The sequence below is a fragment of the Sciurus vulgaris genome (genome assembly GCF_902686455.1).
Source record: "Sciurus vulgaris genome assembly, chromosome: 9".
Taxonomy (NCBI): Eukaryota; Metazoa; Chordata; class Mammalia; order Rodentia; family Sciuridae; genus Sciurus; species Sciurus vulgaris.
The window spans coordinates 83,532,310-83,548,956 of record NC_136469.1 but is presented as its reverse complement, the minus strand read 5'-3'; the positions used below and the strand labels follow the sequence as shown (position 1 = coordinate 83,548,956).

General features: G+C 40.3%; 1 protein-coding gene across 2 annotated transcripts in view; it reads left to right on the top strand.

The window, feature by feature from the left end:
* The window catches only part of SHROOM3 (shroom family member 3), a 304,609-nt gene that overhangs the window by 125,605 nt on the left and 162,357 nt on the right, over positions 1–16,647 (top strand). The window contains exon 1 of one of the 2 annotated variants that reach the window (XM_079154294.1): positions 9,140–9,350. The exons of the other annotated variant lie outside the window; for it this stretch is intronic. The gene's annotated coding sequence lies outside the window, so the exon portion shown is untranslated. Of the gene's footprint in view, positions 1–9,139; positions 9,351–16,647 lie in introns of those variants that run through there. 2 annotated transcript variants of the gene reach the window in all.

Below are 16,647 nucleotides of genomic sequence, written 5' to 3'. Positions count from 1 at the left end.
ATTATTTTATAAAGTTCAGTTTTTTATTAAACATCCGACCGTTGCTCTAGGTGCTTGGACTTAGCCATGATCAAAAGCAAACATCTTTGTCCTTATGGAATAGACATTCTTATGAGCAAAGACAATAAACAATACACACAATACGTATGTAAATTATGCAGTATGTTGGAAGTTGGTAAGTGCGCTAGGAAAAGAAAAGCAGACCAGAGCCCAAGAGACTATTTCTGTCACCTTCACTCATAATATTATTTAAATTCCTCCTTGGAATATTAAGGACAAACTTCTAATTTTAAAAATCCTACCCCAGGAAAACTCTTCCTGCTTCAAGAATATACCATAGAGATCCAAGATGGTGGACTAGAGGGAGGCTGCATTCCTTGTTGCTCCCTAACTCGGGTTTCAAGCAGAAGAAAATCTGTTTCTCTGTGAGGCAGTCTTTGCTGCTCATCTATCCTGTTTATACCATTTGTCCACCTTGATTACCTGCAGTCTGCCAGCATATTGACTACTTTTTGAGTGCAGATTGCTCACTGACTGCTGGCTGTCATCTGCCACTTGCCCGTTTGCCTGCCTCTTGCCTGCCCATCACCTGCCTTTCATCTACCCATCACCCACCACCTGAGTTCCATCTGCTGATCGTGTGTCAGTGGCCTGCAGACTGCCTGCAGACTGCCAGCGGATCACCAGCTGCCTACTGTTGCCTGGAAGATCACTGTCACAGTACCCACAGGTTTGGTTACACGTGGCTGCCGCCATTTTGGGACAACACTCAGAACCTGCAGGACCCTTGGCCAGACTGACTACACCCTGCCTTCAGGACCCCTGCCCGACTGACCATACCCCACACGGACTTGGCACCCATGCCCCAGCTGAAGTTCCCTGTTTACCAACACATTTGGAAGCCAGTGCAGCCATCTTGGATTATCCTGGAAGCAGAAGCTGCCATCTTTAGTTGGAACCAATCCCATCCTGAGACACCTGCTGGAGACTGGAAGCTGATTGTTAGGTACCTCTCATGCATTAGGCTACTGAAGACTGGGAGGTTTGAATAGTATATGACTGTTATAGTGTAAATTTTTTTTCTCCTTTTTGAAAATTTTTCAGTTTTTATTTATTTTTCTTGCTCTATTTTCCTTTTGTTTACTTATTTCCTCAGAATCTCTTTCTCCCTTTTCTCATGCTAACAACCAACTTCTATTGATTCTGCCTTCACTCTTCCTATGATCTAGTGCTTCTATATCATCTTCTCTTATCCCATTAACAGTTACTTCCTACACCCCTTCCCATCCTCTTTGTCTCCCATTAGAAACTGTAGACCTCATTGCAAATCTATTTGTTATACTGTAGATAATAATTAAACTCATCCTTTCTGTTTATTATGACAATATTGTTAACATCTTCATAGGGGATATTTGTTTTAGGGCTGCATAAAACAAATTGTCTGTACTGGGTATTGCTAATATTGATCTCCCCTTAAAGAAGAGGTTTTGGAGACCTGCAGGGTAACTAAGTCTATAGGAGAAAATTGCAGTACACCAGATCTGCACTGCTAGAGGGGAAGATACATGAACAACATGAAAAAACAAGGGAAGAAAGTGTTCCAAACAAACCAAGATTCTATATTAATAGAATCCAATGATAGCATGGTAGAAGAAATGTCAGAAAAGGAGTTCAGAACATACTTAAGTAAAATGATACGCAAAGCAAAGGATGAGATAAGAGAGCAATGAATGATCACTCCAATAAACAGTTAAAAGAGCAACTGCAGGAAGCAAAAGATCATTTTAACAAAGAAAGATTCTGGAAAAAAAAAAACACAAACAGAAATCCTTGAAATGAAGGAAACAATAAACCAAATAAAAAACTCAATGAAAAACATCACCAACAGACTAGATCACTTGGAAGACAGAACCTCAGACAATGAAGACAAAATACTTAATTTTTTTTTTCTTTTGCAGTGCTGGGGATTGAACCCAGGGCCTTGTGCTTGTGAAGCAAGCACTCTCCCAACTGAGCTATATCCCCAGTCTTAAAATATTTGATCTTGAAAATAAAGTTGACTAAACAGAGAAGATAATAAGAAATCATGAACAGAACCTCCAAGAACTATGGGATATCATGAAAAGACCAAATTTAAGAATTCAGGATTGAGGAAGGCACGGAGATATAAACCAATGAACAACCTATTCAACGAAATAATATCAGAAAATTTCCCCAACCTGAAGAATAAAATGGAAAATCAACTATAAGAGGTTTACAGAACACCAAATGTTCAAAATTACAACAGATCCACAATAAGGCACATTATAATGAAAATGCCTAATATCCAAAATAAAGTTAGAATTTTAAAGACTGTGAGAGAAAAGCATCAGATTACATATAGGGGAAAACCAATACGATATCAGCAGATTTCTCAGCCCAGACTCTAAAAGCTAGAAGGGCCTGGAGCAACATATTTCAAGCTCTGAAAAAACATGTTTGCCAACCAAGAATCTTATACCCAGCAAAACTAACCTTCAGATTTGAAGACAAAATAAAATCCTCCCATGATAAACAAAGGTTAAAAGAATTTATGAATAGAAAGCCTGAGCTACAGAACATTCTCAGCAAAATATTCCATGAGGAGGAAATGAAAAACAACAATGTAGGTCAGCAAAGGGAGGAACTACACTAAAGGAAAAGCCAATCAAAGGAGAAACCAAGTCAAGTTAAAAACCCAAAATAAGCCAAAATGACTGGGAATACAGATCATATCTCAATAATAATGCTGAATGTTAGTGGCCTAAACTCATCAATCAGAAGACATAGACTGGTAGATTGGATTAAAAAGAAAGACCCAACAATATGCTGCCTTCAAGAGACTCATCTCATAGAAAAAGAAATCCACAGACTAAAGGTGAAAGAATGGGAAAAAACATACCACACACACAGACCCAGAAAAAAAGTGGGGGTTTCAATTCTTATATCAGATAAAGTGGACTTCAAGTCAAACTTAGAAGGGATAAAAAAGGACATTTCATACTGCTCAGGGGTACCATAAATCAGGAAGGCATAACGATCATAAATATTTATGCCCCAAACAATGGTGCATTCATGTATGTCAAACAAATCCTTCTTAATTCCAGGAATCAAATAGACCACAACTCAATAATTCTGGGTGACTTTAACACACTGCTGTCAGAATGCATGAGAAAATGCTTTCCCCTCCAGAGTCCTATCAATAGATGTTAGCTAACTTTGGATTTTTGTCAATGAAGAGAGAGAAAATGGTCTTTCATCCACAATTTTAATTTACATTTCTCTTTTTTAATATGTGAAGTTAATGATTTTGTTTATTAATAGCAAATTTTATTTCCTTTTTCTATGTTTCAAAAGGGTTATGATTTTGTCAATTTCATGTTAGGAAGGATTGCTCTTTGCGATACGAGCTGTAAATATCTCCCTTTAGTTGTCTTTTTTAAAAAGTTTGTTTATGATGCTTCTTTCCATAAAAAATTGATTTTTTTTGTAACAAAAAGTACCAGTGAAATAATTTATGACTCGGGGAATTTGAGTCATGAAAGGTTAGATAGTTCTTGCTAACTCCAGATTTGTAAAGAAAAAATTTTCAAGCTTTCTTCTTATTATTTAATGGTTATTTTATTTTAAAAATCTTTGGTACATATGGAATTTATCATGGTATATGAGGTAAGGCAGGGATATTATCTACTTATCCCTATAACATTTATTGACTACTTCTTTTTCCCAGTGACTTAAGATGATGTCCTTTTTATGCACTCAATTTCTATATGTATCTGAGTGTACTTATATCTGGGCGTTCTGTTTTGCTAATAGACCAGTATGATACTCTTAAATTATTTAGGCTTTTAAAAATGCCTTAGTGTGTTTTAGTGCTGGTCCCACTTCTATGTTTATTTTTTCACTAAATTTAGCATCAGGTGATAAATCTTAAAACTGTTAAATTTTCAGTGAAAGTTTGTTAAATTTACAAATGAATTTTCACAATAATATGGTCCTTCTATTTGTAGAAAGGCTATTTTTTTGGCTTCAGTGGTATTTTAATTTTAATTTTTAATAGGTCTCACATTTTTATTGACAAATATATTAATATATCTTTTGTTACTGTTATATATGAAATCTTTTCTTCCATTAAATCTTCCAAAAGATTATTTGAATATGTGTAAACTACTGATTTTTGTATGTTGATTTCATACTTGGTAATCTAATTGAGCTATCTTACTATTTGTAGTAGCTGTTAATAAAATATCTTGAATCTAAAAATTAAAAAAAAAGAATATACCATAAAAATATAAGACCTGGTGAGTAAGTGCCCCAGATGCGTCCAAAGGGACCTTAGGTAGAAAATCAGTCTATCTTACAGCTCCTAGAGAATAGAGTGTTATGAACTGACACAAAGGAATGGAAAGTGAGCAACAAAACCACATTGTCTTTCTTATGTTGTGCAGCTTTCCCACCACAGACCCTCATCTCTAATCCCAAGCAAGCACCCTGCAAGGACATGTGCAAATCATTAAGGAAAAATACCAGCGGAAATCTGGTGTTCTGAAATCAAGCTATCCATCTTGGTCTGCAGTTCATCACTAGAGTAACATAAAACTCTCCTGTCTGTGGGTTTGTCTTTTAAAAGCAATCAGAAGAAAATAGGATGTGCCAGAGTAGAAGAGCTGCCAGCTTTTAGAGAAAAGGAAAAATTAAAGCATCATATTCTTTGAAAAACACATCTAGTGTTGGGCATGGTGGTGCACGCCTGTAATTCCAGCCACTCAGGAGGTTGAGGCATGAGGGTGGCAAGTTCAAGACCATCCGTGGCAACTTAGTGAGACTCTGTCTCTAAATAAAAAAATTAAAAGGGCTGGTTCAATTCCTAGTACCCAAAACGAAACAAACAAAATACTTCATCTAGTATATTTTATTCCTCCTTCACCATAAATATTAGGATGGGAAGAAACTTAGGAATGTCTGGACCAGGGTCCTCCTCTAAGAACAAAGAATGGAGTATAACACCTTAAGTGACTTGTTCGAGTAATCAGTGGCAGAACAAGAGGGAAAGGCAAGTCCCCTCCCTTCGGGCCTGAGGAGTCCACAGTGCTGCTCCAGATTGGACCATCAGTACTTCTTCAAACATGGATGGCCTAACCCTCTAACTGATCACCAAAGAAGCTAGACAGGTGGCACGTGAGAAGTGGATGTTTGGGAAAACATTTGAGATGTTTAGTAGAACTCTGAAGTAGAGAAAGCAGGCAAATAGGAGATGGGACTGAGGGCAAGGTTTTACCTGGACAGTAGGCAGTAGGATGGGAAGCAGCCTTATGTGGATGGTCTTTTTTCTAAAAGAGGGGTTTTGGGGAAACTCATGCACACTCCCTTATGAAGAACTTGTACACCAAAGTAGTCTGTACTGATTGTGAAAGGCATCTGCATTAATCCATTTTCCACTGCTACAATAAAATAAATGAGGCTGGGTAATGTATAAAGTAAAGAGGTTTGTTTAACTTACAGTTTTGAAGTCAGAAAGTCCAAATGATATGGTGCTAACTCTGGTGAGCAACGCGCCCCTGGTTGTTTCAAATCATGGCAGAAGTGTATGTGAGGAGAGAAAACAAGGTGAAAGTGGAAAGGGGGTCAGTTTTTGTTTGTTAATTGTTTTTATAGTACTGGGAATTGAATCCAGGGCCTTGTGCACGCTAGGCAAGTGCTCTACCACTGAGCTGTATCTCCAGACCATTTTATTGCCTATGTTGAGCTGGGTCTTTCTAAGTTTCAGGCTGGCCTCAAACTTGCAATATTCCCGTCTCAGCCCTGGGTAGCTGGGATTACAGGTATGCACCACCACCCCTGGCCAGTCTTGACCTTTTATACAAACCTTCTCTTGAGAACTAACCAGGGACTCCTGAAAACTACATTAATCCCTACTAGGACGGCATCTCCAATGGTCCAATCACCTTACACTAGGTTCTACTTCTTAATGGTTCCAACAACCTCTGACATTGCCATATTGAGGACCAAACTTCCAACACTTGAACCCTCAGGGGACATGCCATATCCAAACCAATGCAGCACTGCTCCAGACTTGAGGACCCCAACTTCATTGCCCTGCCCCACGAGTGGCCATCTGACCACCCAGGGTGATGGGGACACACAACATGCTCTCTCACCTTGAGTCATGCAAAGATTGGGAAAGCAGTCAGCTAACCCATACCACCATCATTCCATGAGAGCCCTAGTGCAGCCAGGCACGGCATGATGTGCTTCCTTTTATCATCGCCTTCAGTCCTCCTGTTTGATGGATACCCATTTCACAGGAGAAAATACTGAGGCTTGGGAAAGTTTAGTAAGTTTGATGGAGTCACAAAGCTAGTGACTGTCAGAGCCTCTATGGTAGAGTATGATTCAAAGTGTGGATTTTGGGGTCATATCCCAAAGTGTGGACCTGGGTGTTCATTCCAGTTCTGCTGCTAGTTGTGAAATGTTTGACTAGTTACTCTTAACCTCCTCAGGGCTTGACTTCCACATTGTAAAATTGAAATAGCAATTTTAGTATTTGCAATTTTAATGTGGAATTGTGAATGATTATAGAGAAAGGGACATACTGTGGATTAAACCACATGAAATTGCTACAAATATTAGCAATTTCAAATGGTTCAATCTAATTCTACTAATATTCATCCATTCTTTGTAAATATTATAGTGGTTGCTTTAGTCATCTGGTAATTTGTGAAGGGACAGGTGATTTAATTACTTTAGTATAATTTTAGTACTGGAGATTGAACCCAGGGCCTCACACATGCTAGGCAAGCTCTCTACCACAGAGCTACCTCAGTCACCCTTTCTATTTTTTATTTTGAGACAGGGTCTTGTTAAATTGCCCAATGCTAAATTGCTTGAATTTATGATCCTGTCTCAGCCTCCAGAGTAGCTGAGATTACAGGCTTGTGCCATTGCTCCCAAATCACTTTAATATAATTTTAATTTTTTTCCTAGCCTGCTTATTTTATCTTCCCTAAAGAATCACACAAATATTTCTTTTAAAATGACATAGCTTTCGTGAGGACATACACACTATACATAGTTCCTGGAACCAGTAATCTATCCAGGATGTTTTCACAGAGAATTTGAAGAGGAGTAGATTTCAAGTGAGCTTAGGGTGGACAGAGTTGGGCTGTGAAGAAATCACTGGTGGAATGAAGAGGGAGTTGACTTCTGGCTCTTTTAAACTCCTGTGAATATTCTGCTGTTTGAGGGAATGGTGTTCCCACACTAAAGGCGGGTTGGGATAAACAAATGTCAAACATAACCATTTGTCATTCCACACAGTGGAGAAAAGATTCTTGGTCAGCAGCAGGAGGTTGTTAAATTTGACACATTCAACATGAATTGTGTAGCCGGCTGCTCTTGAACTCTGGCCTGCTGTGCATAGCTCATGCAGGAAGGAAATGCAACTCAGTTGTGGTGTTCTGGAGGTTTTGGGGTGGGAGGAGGAAAACACAAGACTGGGATGAGAATTTTGCTTTCCTAAAAAAGAAGGCTGTTTTTGAAAGAATGCATCTGGTAGAAGATCCTCTTCTGATACAGGATTCTGTGCCCCTCCCCAACCATTGTTCCCAGACACTTGTGCCTCCATCCGATTTCCTTAAATTTCACTCCAGAGATATAAATAGCTCTGGAATTCAAGTGGAACTGTTTTGGAATGACAGCCTTTCTAGTTAATAGAGAAAGGGTCTTTAAATAAAAATGGTCTTACTTTTGAAACGCAGTGATACATAGGTTTTCTAGGTGTCTGGACTGGAGATAACTCTTGTATATAGAATATAATGCCCCCTAAGATTTTAGAATTCTGACACACAGTGTACATGGGCGTGCATGGGTGTGTGTATGTGTAACTGTGTTCTTTCTTCTTTCTTTCCCCACTCAAAAATAATTTGCAGGCTGGGTTGTGGCCCAGTGGTAGAAACCCTGGGTTCAATCTCCAGTTTGGCAAAAATAACAAAAAACACAAACACAAACCACACACTGGGATTGAAGAAAACAAAACAACACAAAACAAAACAAAAAAAACCTGCAAATCTTAAGATTCTTTTGCAAGGAAATTTTCAAATTATCTCTAGGTATTTGTTTTTTGCCACCATGGCAGCTCTGAACTGATGAAAATGCTCTGACATACCCAGGAACTCAGACACACTGGGAGTCCCATTTTTCGATCTGTGTGTACTGTTGCTTTTCTCTTTCTCTTTGTGTCTATGGTTACTGTTAAGCTGACCTCTACAGTCTGGGGCAAATACCAAACTTGAATCAAGCACTACTTATCCATACAGCTGCGAAGGATTGCAGTTTCAGGGGCTCAGATGATAGATTTAAGTAAAATTCCTTTCACTGGTTGCACTTCAGGGAACCCATGATAGTTCCATCCATGGGTAGGCTACATTGCCTTCGCGTTGCTGAATTTTAAAATGCGTTTTCTTCGTTTTGGCATCTTGTTTTTGTTTGTTTGTTTGTTTGTTTGTTTGTTTGTTTTTACAAGCAGCATCTTTTAAAATTTTTGTGTGATCTAGGTTTTTTTTTTTTATACAATATTGAATTTCATTGTTGGAAATCATGACTGTAAAAAAAAGTCTGTATTTGCTTCTGCTTCCCATTCTCCCAGTTTCTGTAAGCAACAGTTGCTTGCAAAAACCATAGCTAATTAAAAATTGAACTTAATCAGTTGCAAAAATCCTGATCGAAAATTAACAAGGGGAGGGAGGAAGAGCAGAACAAAGGGGCACTGGATGGTTGCCAGTGCTACCTATTCTTTACCTTCACTTTGTCGTCGCAGTACATTGTGGTGTCTGTGCGTCAGAGGACCCTACAGCGACACTTGTCAGGGAGGGAAGGAGAGAGCTTACCAACACCGCAAGCTTTCCTTGCCACAACCTGACAGCCTCTGCAGGGTGCCCTGGAGCCCGGCTGCCGGCGGCCACTGTAGAAACCGGTTCTCAGGTTCTGGCCGAGTGGACTTCCCCTTACATCGGGGGCCAGCTCCTGTCAGGCAGGCTGACCCGTGATTGGCTGGGGAGAGGGCAGTAATTCGAACCGCCTTTTGTACTTGGCTAATCAGGGCAGCGCAGGTTCCGAGGAGAGGTGCTTCAGTGGTGGAAGACACCTGTGTCTTAGGTCTCTCCTTCCCGGGGCTGGTTCTCCGGGATTCTTTCTGCGCCAGAATTGCACCTCTGTGCCACCTTTCTCTTGCCACTGAGCACACTCGGTGGGCCGGCTTGGCCCATGACATGCTGGACAGAGATAGCTAGCAGAAAACTGAGAACAATGAAATCCTGGGCTTAGACTGCCATCAGGTAAGTTCCTTTTAAACCAATCATTTCTCCATGACGTTTTTTTCTACATTTATCTTGACAGAAATGCCAGTAGTGGGAAGGTAAACTAAAGCGAGCCAGGGAACTTGTTCAGTGCAGGCCTGCGTGGTGAAATCAAGTTTCTCAGCTATTGGGCGTGCTGGCAAAACGATACAAAGGAATAAATAAGGATGTAAGCGGGGAGGGGGGACTTGACAAATTATTGTAACCTTTACAGGCACTTGGCACCTCACTGTATACTCCTTATTTGATAAGAACTCAAGTGATAATAAAGTAACTTTTAATTAACGGTAACAAATATGTATATGCTAATTTGTACAATATTAGAAAGTCAGATGGAATGTCTTGACCCCTCCAGTCATGCAACCCCAAGGGTTTGTAGTCTAATTTTAATTACAGTTTATTTTTAAAGGTATCTTTAACTTTTTCTCATGTGATGTGAAAGCAACTTTTCTTTTTTCAGGTTTGTTCACCATAGGTGAGTTAGTCAATTCCACTTCAAACGAGGGCTTCTGATTGTATTGGTTGGCTCACCTTGCCCATCCTTATGTTTGAGAGAAGGTCAGATTCTAAATGCAAGCCCCTGAATTGGTGCAACAGTTGAGATGCTTAGGAATGTTAAGCTGTCTTTCTGATTAAGCTTACATTCTGCTCTGATTTCATTTTACTTGTAAATTAATTGACAAATACGTCAAGAACTGTCCTATTTTCCAGCTTGGGTTGGTGTTGGAGTACTTGTAATTTGAGGATTTAATAGTCAAAGATGTGTAAAATGTTAGTAGTTTGGGATTGCTATTTTCACCCTGAGGGTTTTTTCATGATGAGGAGGAAGTAATTTTCCCTTGGATTTAATTTTTTTTTAATGAATTTAATTTTTTTTAATTTTTAAATTTATTTTATAAATAGGTGAGATTTTAAAAAAAATAAATCTAAAGAGGTTCCAAGATTATTTTTCTCATCTTATTAGTTTCAAAAGTATAAACACCTTCCTTTCATGAATTCAATTCCCAGTGATTCTAGTCAAGTAATAAACAAATGGAGAAAACAGAGGTGACAGGCATTCAGAAGCCATATACTCAGAATCTTTGTTAATCTTCTGGAAATATGTCATTTATTTCAATGTTCATAGCCATTTGGAATTTTCCATCTTAGTTAACATGTCTTTATAAACATATTTTTCCTGTAAGATCAACATATTAGTAATGCTAAATATAGTTGCTAAAAATAACTGCTCTGATGAATAAAGGTATCAGAAATGGTATTGCCCATCAGGGGAAATGTGATCACGACCCAAGACTATAGCAATTACTTAAATATAATATAATATATAATATAAATGTATATATGTATATATATCTGTGTGTGTGTGTGTGTGTGTATATATATAAAATGGTTGGTCATGACTTAAAAATATAGATTGATAGGTAGGTAGAGAAGTGATACTAAGTGAATTTATAAAGGTCAAAAGAGTTAAAGAGACCTGAACATAAAGCTAAATAGATATCAAGTGTTTGAAATACGTTTATATTTCAACATTTTACCCTTTGCTTATGATTTACAACTAGAGAATATACAAATAAAAGATAATTTCATGGGTTAAGAATAAGTCATGGGGCTGGGGTTGTGGCTCAGTTGTAGGGCACTTGCCAAGCATGTGTGAGGCACTGGGTTCGAGTTTCAGCACTGCATATAAGTAAATAAAGTCCATTGACAACTAAAAAGTGTTTTTTAAAAAGAATAAGTCATTTTTGTATGGGGAGGAATAAATACAATATTAGCTCTAATTAATACCTTTGAAAGAAATTCACTATCAATAAAAACCCCAGTGTTTTAGAAAGATAAAGAAAGCTAGATGACAAGCTTTATTTCTACTTAATAAGTCACATTAATAAACCCCACATTTCGTATTAAGAGTATGGAAAGTCTCTGTACAAATCCACATTGTGCCAGGTGACGCCCAATATGTAACTCAACACAGTCGTTAGTAACTAGGGTGGACACAGAGGTATTTCATTCCAAGAACAGTATCATTAGAGAGTTAGATTGGAGGGAGGGGGATTAAATATCTTAAATTTATTGTTGGCCATTTTAAAAGCCTCCCTCCTGGAGCTGTGGAATGCCTGCCAGGCTCTCTCCACAGACCACTGTGTGGAAGGGTCCCTTCTGGTGCTGGGGACAGCACATAATGGGGCACAGTAGGGCTGCCCAGCCTACCCCTCTCATACCCCATTGGTTGCACTTGGAAGGTTCAGCTCTGCAGGTGGAAGGCTGCTAGCATCAGATGTCTCTCCCTCCCTCCCTCAGAAGCTGCACAGCTGGGCAAGGACTTTCCTTCTCAATGTGCTCTGGCCATAGGCATCAGATGGGCAAAGTGGGGTTCAGTAATCCTACACACATGAGAACAGGGAGCAGCATCCTCACCACACCCCTCTATAGATGACTTCATTAAAACATCCTGGTTGATAGGAAAAAGTTAGCACTTTCTGTGAGGCCATACCTCTAAAGGCATGTTTTTTAAAAAAAAACAAAACCCACAGCAATTCAGATGGCCACATTTTTGAGACAAGTGGGAAACTACACCATAGGACCTACAGGAGATTTTGGGAGGCAAGAACCTGAGCACTCTCCACTCATTTTTTTGCTTAGTTGGACAGACGGGGCTCAAAAAATTATGATAGCGGCAGAGTGGTATTTGTGGCATATCATCTAATCCTATCCATAGAAAAGCTGTCCATGGCTTTGTAGGAACTGCAGGTGGTAGGAGAGCTGTGCTGTTCCTCAAGTGATCAGGAGAGGGGCGGCCAGCACTTAAGGAGGACTTTGCTTCTGTACCCCAGGCCTGGTTCCAAATTGAAAACTTGGGATGGAATGTAAATGAGCCCCACCCTGATAAGCTAGGGTTGTTTAGAGCTGCTTACTTGTTTTTTTTTTTTTTTTTTTTTGTTTTGTTTTTTTCCCTAAGTATCAAACTCCTCAGTGAGCAATCAAGTTACCAGGGGACCCTCCTTACCAACATCTGGGGCCAGCCCAGCCTCTCGGGGGTGGTGGTCTTGGCAATGAGACACCAAGGTAAGGTGGGTCTTCAAGTTCTACCCTTTCTTTCCTCTCAAAGCCGTGGAGATCTTAGTGACCTTACATTTATGCCCTGATAGTTCACTTGTTTACTAATCCTGGCCCACTGATTCCACCATCTGATGCCATCATTATCCTAGTTTGGAAAACAGAGAAAAGGGCTGAAGCAGGATGATTTGTCCATCAGCACCAAGAAGTTAGTGAGAAGTGAGAAACTCGAATGCCAACCAGTTCTCCTTCCGTTTTGTCTTTCTGTTGAAAGGGGGAAACTTTCCCCCCAGCAATTATGTCTGGGCACTAAAATTGCTTCAGGCCAAAAGTATTCTGGCACTCTTAGCAAGATTCCTCTGCACCTGGGAGGGAGTCAGAGGCTTAAAGACAATGAAATGAAGCAGGGCAGGGTGGGGCATGCCTGTAATCCCAGCAACTCAGGAGGCAGGAGGATCACAATGTTCGAGGCCATCCTCGGTAATTTAGCGAGACTGGGTCTCAAGCGTTTTTTTAAAAAGGGGTGTGGGTGCAGCTCAGAGGTAGAATGCTCCTGGGTTCAATCCCCAGTACCACCCCGCCCCCCAAAAAAAGACAATTCAATGAATCAGGCATAGTGATGTGTACAAATGGGTGCGTGCACCCTCGTACACACCCACCTGTCCACTAGAACCACCCAGACACCCCGTGTTTGGTAAAGTTTTCTGGAAGCCTCAACTGAGAAAGACTGCCCCTCTCCACTGTGACCTTTTCCTGGAGAGTCCTGATCATTTCATTTATAACAAATTTCAACCCAGGCCCCTTGACAGGGGAGGGCAGCTGGTCTGAAGGTGGCTGGCCCGCTTTGCCTCCGAAGGTATTTCAGGAATGTTAATGGTATGCCTGAGTGGAGGGCTTCACAGCTCCTAGCTCTGGCCTGAGAACTGTTCCTGCAGCCATCTGTTGTGGCCCGGGAAGTCTCATAGCAACGGGTGTCTCAAGAATGGAGCCCTTTTTTAAAAAAAATTAAAATTAACTAACACAAAACCAAAAAACTGCTCCACTGCGCAAGAAGAATCAGGACAGGATTCAGATTCTTTCTACAGAGGGATGAGCTTTTAAGGAAGAAAAAGCCCCTGCATCTTTAATTCCTGTTCTTTAAATGAGCAATTTGTACTTGATGTTGAGGTCTTAATTCCCGCCCCCTCCCTGCCACCCGCAGGGTAGAATTCTTTTTTCCTAGAGAAGAATGGAGGTGAAAACACGTTTCCAAAGCTTTGGGCAAAATAATTGGCAAAAATATGGTTAAGAAAAAAGTGGTCAGAATTTTGAGATTTTCCTGGTATTTGGCGCTCTTAGCGATCCTGTCAGTCCCTGCATTTTTTCCCCCTAGTATAATACTGTGAGCTTTATAAGCCAGGCTGTTTAGTTAATGAAATGATTTTCAGACAAAGACACTAGTTTTTACTGTGACCGTACATGCACTCCAGTATGAATCTCTTGAGTCTGGGCAACAATAGGTCTCAGAAGAAGAGGGAGAGGAAGTAATATTTGTAGTTTTATATTTTTTAATTGTTGAGCATTAAAGTAACCATTTACAAAAACTGAAGTCATTTCCCTGGATAGTAAAAACTCGAAAATGATAAACACCTGAAGCCTGTGCAGGCACCCAGATGGAGACTGAAGAATTAGATTCCATTTCACATTCTGCCATTTACCGGGCTATTCTAGGAAGGTATACAACCTCTCAGAGGGCCCTTCCTCATCTGCAAATTGGATTTCTGTGTTATTATGAAGATTAAATATAATCACATAAAAGGAACTCAGAAACAATCCTGGAATCTGAATAGCATCTATAGAGGAAGGTTCTATGCAGTCATTCTTGTTCAACCCTGGGGAAACATTTTTCTGAGAACTTTTGCATCTCCTTCATTTTTTAGTTTGGGACGTTTTCCCCAAGTCTCATGAAATAAGATTTCCCAGTGTCACAAACTATTCCAAGTGATTTAGCCTAGACATGTGTAGTTCCTGGACTTAGGACACATTTAGAATCTCCTCCGTTTTTTTTTTTTTTTTTTAGTTGCAGGTGGACACAATACCTTTATTTTATTTTTATGTGGTGCTGAGGGTGGAACCCAGGACCTCATGCATGCTAGGCGTATCCTTGACGGCTAATATGTGTTGCTGTTCATGTAGTTCTCAGGTCTCATGTACTCTCTCTGATGGTCCAAGGTAATGCCACCAACCCCAGGAAGAGGATGTGCACTGAGTTTGTCTTCTGGAATGTGAATTCCTAGTGAAGTCTTTCTATGAAAGTCATTCCCACTTACCTTCTGTGTGCCCACTGCCTCGCATGTAAAATTTAACCAACAAATATTTATGGAGAGGTTACCATGTGCCAGGTGTGTTTCTAGGTACTGGATTTAGAGCCGTGAACAAAAGTAAACAAAAATCCTGGCACACATTCCAGTGAAGGGACACAGACAATGAACTGAAAAGTAAGTCACTTGGTTAGGAAATAACTTCTGTAGAAAAACAAGCAGAAGGGGTATTGCATTTTTCCAAAGGACAGTGGGAAAAGGACTCACTGGTTACCTGTGGAGCCCTGTGGGAGGAGTGGATGGCATGTGCAAAGACCCGGACGGGCAAGTGTTTGTGGAAGAGCTGTGAGGCCAGTGTAGCTAATGGGAGCAAAAATTAGAGCAGGCCAGCCATTCAGGGCCTTCCTGGCCACTGGAAGGCTTTTGGCTTTTTCTCTGAAAGTATCCTATGAAAACTGAGAGAGATGTTGTGAGGATTTAATGAAACAAATTTGTGCAAACCTTTAGCCGAGTGCCTAGCACTAAGAAAACCGTCCATACTTATTAGCTATTATCTGTTTATTACCACCACTACTGAGGGTTTAGGATAGAACAGTGAGCACACAGCACAGAGCTGTGGTCTATTTAAAATGCATGCTTTTGCCATTGGGAATGTTCCAGGAGGAGCTGGTCATCAGTGGTCAGAGGGTTACCAAGCAATTGGATGAGAGTTTGATTTTTAAGATCCTTTCTAAATTTATGATTCTGCTATCTTCTAATTGTTCCCCATAAAAGCCAAACTCCCAGCCTTGGCCTTTTAAGTATTCAATTCTATTGACTCATCAGGTCCCAGACTCTACATCTTTGCTCTTACACAGGTGGAAAACTGAAAAACTGACCTTGTTTTAGTTAAACTGTTGCTTCTATTATGAAAGTACCAAGTTCATACTCTTCAGGGACAGGTGTATTCTGAGACATTTGGTTCCAATTTCAGCAACAAAAGTCCTGTTGGATTCCACTGAATTTACATGATACCTCAGTGTACTTGTGGGTGAGCTTGATATCAGTTCCCCTGTCTAGGCCAACAGGACTTGAGGTTGAGAGGAGCCTACTGCAGGGGTAAGAAGACAAGGGGTCAATGTGGTTGGTTTCCTTCTCCCCAGAGTCTACAAGCAAGATTGCCTTCCAGGGGCTCTTCAAGGACCTCTCTCAAAATAATCTTCCTGGACTCCTCCCTTGGTCCAGATTCTATTGCTTTCCTCCTGGGACCTTGAAGGATTTGGTCTTAACTCTGTCAAGTGATGGTGAGCTCAGGAACTAGGGGAATTGAGGGAGTTCTTTTCTCCAGGCATATTTGGAGTCAAGTGTGTTCTTATTTTGGAGCCAGGATAAAGTCTCAATAAATGTAAATGTCTATTTAAAAATGTTCTCCCTCCCTGAAAATGTTCCAGGAGAGGATGGGTTATCAATCTCTGGGGGTTCTCAGACATTTGGATCAGAACTTGACTTCCAAGGCCCCTTCCAAATTTGTGGTTCTGACTTGGTTCTGACTTCTTCTAAGATCTGCTTATCAAGAACTAAATTCCCCTGGAAAAGTTGCCTTAAATTCCCTTTAACGGACACATTATTTGGGGGTTTCTGAGAGCAAAATGTCAACCCTCTGTGGCAGTGGGGTGGTGACCATAAGAGTCATCCTCCTATGTCTCCAAGGCCCTGGAGCCTGGATCCCCCCCATTCCCCCCAACACTGACAATGCTGTGTGCCTCTTTGCAAATTTTGAGGTTCACATGTTGTCATATCACTGCTGCTTGCTGCTCAGGTACCATCTGTGTGCAGAGTTGGTTGGAGCTCCTTTTTTCTTTTGAGCAAACGTTTATACAGCATTTACCACATGCTAAATGTTACTTAGATGAAAAATGTGCTTTTCAATTGTCTGACCT